Raw genomic sequence first — 6000 nt, 5'->3', positions numbered from 1 at the left:
AGTTTACGATGACTTCGTGACCTTCGCTGAATGCTTTGTGCCGCTCGAATGTTTGTGTTCCTAGTAAAGTAGACTCTCAAAAACACAACATTTTGAACGATTCCTTAAGGTTCAATTAGAGGTGCCATACAATAACACCCATAACCAAAATTAATTCGATAGGTGGTATGGTTATGGCCATGGCATTATGGTACGTCACCACTTATTAAAAATTTATATGGTTATGGTTCTTCTTCTTTATTGGCGTAGACATCGCTTACGCAGTTACAGCCAGGTCCTTCTCCACCTGGTCTTTCCAACGGAGTGGAAGTCTTGCCCTCGTTCACAACCGGAAAGGCTTTGAGATGTCCTTACCGATCCTGACGGAGCTCCTTAAATTTTTCGCCCATAATGAAAATCACCAAATAAACTTTTCACGTCCTCCATTGACACATGGAAATCAAACTTCTCTCGAAAATAAAAGAGGTTGTACCAAGCTAGGAAAAAACTTCATCGATTCGGTTTGCGCGCACAGTTTATATGGAGCAATCCAAGTCAAGTTTGACCAGATGGTAAGTTTGTTCTATAGTCTTGCGGTATTGTTCGAAGATAGCCCTTAAATAACCGATCATTCGCTTATAAATGGTTTAAAATATATTTTACAACATATGCTTGACACGCTTTCAACATTTTCAGCACCATTCCCTACATATTTTTTCATGTTTCATTGGATTCAATTTCACTAAATAATACAGGTCACTCTGTGTGTGCAAGTATAGAACCTTGATATACGTCATCAAGTGATATATAAGTCACCAAATTATATGCAAGTCATCATTATGTTTTAAATCACGTTCATGAATCAGGGAACAAAATCGCCGTTGCACCCGAAGTACTCATAAACGCTTTCGAAAGGATCAGCTGTTGCTGACACTGTAATAAAAGATTTCTGTTCGAAGGAACGCGCTCAGCGCATCGCTAGTATTGCGTCACACAATTTTTTCTCTCACCACCAAACTGTAGATTATGGCTATGTTCGTAAATGCATCATGACGCGCATCATGACGATTGCATAACAAACAGAACTGCAATAATCAAGCGTTCAAAAAAGCAACACTTCTATCAACTGTCATACATAATTTCTATCAAATGTTTTATTTTAACGAAAAGTGCAAAACTGTTTTATTTTAATTTTTGTATTGGAATTTAGTTAAATTATGTTAATAATAATTGTATAAATTATTATTTTTAAATTTTTAGTGAAAATCTCAGTAATGCGGAGACGCAGTTATTGCTGAGAGTACGGTTGAATATGTCCTCGGGAAACGACTTTATTGTTTTAATAAATGATTTGTTTTTAGGTATTTTTCTTTTTAAAGACAAACATTTGTACCTACAAATTTTTCTTTTTGACTTCAATACCCTTCTTTTTCTTAAATTTAAAGAAAATCTATCATTTCTTTGCTCACAAATTTCGTCTAGTGTTAGATTCAGCAAAATTTCCATTTTAGTACTATACGCGTTCAAAAATGCAAACAAATGTATCTGCAAATTGTCAAAAATTATATAAGTATCAAACGTCAAACTTGCAGTGTTGCTTATGCTGCAAGTCATGATGCATTTACGAACATAGCCTATCACCGCCACTAAATCACTAAACTGAATCCCTAAAGCCGCACCTCGAGCTTATCTTCAAAATCAGCTCATATACAAATATATAGTACACATGCATAGCTGCAATATAATATTCATAATAATCCAGTGCACTCACAAAATACTACACACGCCATTTAGGTTGCACGGCATAATTTATTTGTTATATAATAAGTGTAATAATTTAAATAGTTGTTATGCTTAAGACACACATGCTTTATATGTATGTAAGCCTTGATTATTGAAAACGATGATAAGAATTGTACACGTTCATAAAAAAAGCAATTAATTATTAGTAGTGGTTTATATGCATAGCATTTTGGAGTTCATACATATTACATAGTATATGTATATATGGTAGATTTTTACATACATATGTATACATATATAATTTCATTCATAAAAAATCTTTACGAAATCCACGTCAATAAACGATATTTAAAAGGGAATTGTTCGAAGGTGTTGTCTTTGTGTGATTTTATTTTTATTTTTGGGGGGTTAATGGGACAATAAAACATTAGTGATAACGAGTTGATGTTGGAATGAGTCCAATTGTCTATAATTGGTAGTTGCTAATAATAGTTATCGAATCCATAAGTAAATCAACCTTCTTGAGTAAAAATAGAAGAAGAGAACTGAAGGAGCTTATCAAAAATGGTATTCAGAAACCAAATCGCATAAGAATTAACGTAGGAAAACAGTCTTTATATTCAAAGCAACTTCTTCTACTTCTTCTTTTTTTGCGTAGACACCGCTTACGTGGTTATAGTTGAGTTTACAATAGCGTGCCAGTCGCTTTTCCTATACCATGTTTGGGGCCAATTGGAGATTCCAAGTGTAACCAGTTCCTTCTCCACTTGGTCTTTCCAACGAAGTGGAGCTCTTCCTGTTCATCTGCTTCCCACGACGAATACTTTCAGAGATGGAGTGTTTTCATCCATTCAGACTACTTGACCTAGCCATCGTAGCTGCTGTCTCTTAATTCGCTCATCACGCCAATGTCATCCTATATCAGTTGCAACCATGAATCTTCCGCAGAACTTTTCTTTCGAAAACTCGTAACGCCGACTCATCAGATGTTGCCATTTCAATGCCTCTGCACCATATATCAGGACGGGGATAGTAAGTGACTTATAGAGTTTGGTATTTTTTCGTCGAGAGAGGACTTCACTTCTCAATTGTCTACTCAGTCCGAAGTAGCACCTTTGATAAGAGTTTTTCTACGTTGGATTTCGAGGCTGACGTACGACTTCGAAGTTATGACTGTTAACAGTGACGAGGGAGCCAAGTTGCGAATGCGACGACTGTTTGCTTGACGACAGGAGATATTTCGTCTTGCCCTCGTTCACTACAAGACCCATTTGCTTCGCTTTTTTGTGCAACCTGGAGAAAGCAGAACTAACGGCGCGGTTGTTAAGGTCAATGATATCAATACCATCGGCGTACGACAGCAGCTGTACACTCTTATAGATTGTACCTTTTCTCGGTTCATCTCTGCAGCTCGAAGTACTATGTTTTCATCAGCAGTAAATTGAAGAAGTCGCACGAAAAGGAATCGCCTTGTCTGAAACCTCGGTGCGGATTGTGGTATGGCGGTATTATTAGGCCTTACTTCTTTCGAAATGAAGCAGGAAATGGCATTGTAACACGATGTTGACCGACTTTTTGGTGCCTCATTTTGATGAAATCGACGCGAACGATCTCTATTTCTAACAAGGCTGTGCGCCGCAACATGTTTCGTGTCCAAATATGGGCACATTGCATGCAAAGTTTGGCGACCTGTAACTTTCGAAAAATGGCCAGTCAAATGACCGTCAAGATCATGAGATGCCTGTAGACTATTTTCTCTGAGCGTAGTTGTATCAAAGGTTGACGCCAATCAGCTAGCAACGCTCGAGAAGCTGGAAGACAACATTCAGCGCACTTTAGTCGAAATTCCAGCCGAAATGCTGCACTTTACATCGAAAATTGGCGTACTCGACTGGAAAAAAATTATCTGCATAACAAAAATGAATGCAGAGCTAATTTTGAGTAAATTTGGCATCACGCCGTTCCTGTTCGTAGATCCTACACCTATAATCGCTTCATTGCCCGATTTTTAATCTGGATTGTACAGCATTATCTGTAAATTCTGGCGAGAAATCTTAGTATAGTTTTATCCATTTATATAAGGGCTAGTAAAAAGATCTCCATAAGTTTTGCACTAAATTTAAGTTGTTTTTGGCGTAGCTAGAACGAACCGATTTGGGTCAAATACACCATTTTACCGAATCTCGTTTCCGTTTTGAAGCTAATTAATGCCAATCTCATAGAAACTCCCGTCACTACTTAAAAAAGCTGAATTTTAGGTGCGGACTATAAAGCAACGTTCCAAACAAGCTCCCGGAGTTTCTGTTGAGTCACTTTCAAACTATATGACCTGAAGTTGTCCTGAGGGAACACAATTCCTGTCCTATTGGCCAAAGCTAGCTTCTTCTGTGTGATTGCTTCTTTTAAACAGTCCAATGTTTGACAGCACAGGTAGGAATTAAGAGTTTGGCCGTAGTGGAACTGATTCTCTTCACAACACAAGCTTATATCATACCGGTGGTTGTGGAGTATTCCGCAGATATCAAACCTTACCGAACTTTCCGTAGTAATCCAGGTAAGTATCGCAAGGGATGTACAGAGGAGCTCGAAAACTTTTAAAATGCCATCACTGACGTCGCCATTGTGGGAATGGTGTTTTTCGGAGTTTAATCTTGTTTAAGAGTATAAGTTGGTGAAGTACTTATAAATTTTAAGTTCAGTCGTCATTCACTTCGATATCAGTGCAGCCATCCTGCCTTTACTAAGCATGTATTTGAAAATAATGATTTCGTGATAAGATTTTATATGTAAAAGGTGATCCAATGAGAGGTTCCTGAATCGAAGCGGGATTGTCCGCATAGACTTTAGACTTTACACATCCCCACAAGAAAAAGTCTAATGGTGTAATATCACACGATTTTGGTGGCCAATCGACGGGCCAAAGTAAAATTATCAGCTCTCCGAAGTTGATTGATGCGATGTGTTGGAAGTGGCGCGGTCTTGTCGAAACCAAATGTCGCTGAGATTACGAGCTTCAATTTCAGGCATCAAATAGTCACTTATCTTGGCAGTCACCAATGGACGGATTATTCCACCGGCCCACAAACCGCAGTAGTTTTTTCTGGATGAAATGGTAGCCCTTGAATCTCTTCAGATTGGTCTTTGTCCCAAATGCGGCAATTTTGCTTGTTTACATACCCATTGAGCCATAAATGGGCCTCATCGTTGAATAAAATTTGATTCGATACCGTCGGATCTTCTTGGAATTTTTAAGAGCGCATAGAGCGAAGCGACTTTAGTTGTTTCACAAGCAGTATTTTGTACGATTTCAATTTAAGATCTCTACGTAAAATGCGCCAAGTCGATCCAACGTCAGTGTGGTCTTCATATATGTACACTCTTAGTTACGGCAGTTATATTTTTCTTCTATATTTCGCGCTGAACGTGATCTGTTCGGTCGAATATTATCCAATAATGAATGCTGAGTCTCAATATTCGTGATGGTGTTGCCCAGTAGACCGATTATGTTGACGATAAGTCGAACGTAGCGCTCGTGATCTGTCAAAAAAGGCTTTTGAAAAGAGTATCTTCACTTGTTTCACCCGTTATATGTCTGATCATAGCGGACATATTATTGGGTTTGGAACAGATGGGAATTACAATAAAATATTGTACAATAAAGAGAATGCACGCCGATGACTAAGAAACACGAGCTGCTAATGTGAAATCCCGACGAATGTAGAAGAGCGATACATTGAGCCCTCAAACAATATCGTCTTAAAAATTGAAGGCTTAAGTTTGCGCTTGTAACTATTTAGCTGCACCAACAGTATAGACTTATTTTGCGGGGAAATGCCGGGTCTTCGAACCATGTAAACGTTATTCACTAAGCATTGAGCACATCAAATATTTCTAAATTGTGCAGCGAGCGGACTAGCGCTGTGTTTCTTAAAAGCTTATCATCTCCTCCGATGAGGTAAAGCTTATAGTCTTTAAGTGGGAACCGAAACTACTTTACACTTTGTAAATTAAATGTAAAAGAAGTAAAAGTTCGTAAAACGAAACTATGCCATACATTTCAGTCATTCAGTTTTTCTTTTTCACAGCACTTAAGTCGTAAATATAAATTTTATGTAAACGTCCTTTTTAATAAACAAAAACCCAACGATTGAGTTCTAAATTTATTTGTTAAACAAAATATACGTCAGCGCACTAGTGTGACTACTAGAATAGAGTGGCTTGGATGTTGGAAAATTACTAGTATTTATATAAAAAATACGCGGCTTATTGAAAAATGTC

The sequence above is a fragment of the Bactrocera neohumeralis genome, chromosome 3 (genome assembly GCF_024586455.1).
Source record: "Bactrocera neohumeralis isolate Rockhampton chromosome 3, APGP_CSIRO_Bneo_wtdbg2-racon-allhic-juicebox.fasta_v2, whole genome shotgun sequence".
Taxonomy (NCBI): domain Eukaryota; kingdom Metazoa; phylum Arthropoda; class Insecta; order Diptera; family Tephritidae; genus Bactrocera; species Bactrocera neohumeralis.
The sequence above is the reverse complement of the archived record's forward strand: the minus strand, read 5'-3'. Positions refer to the sequence as shown.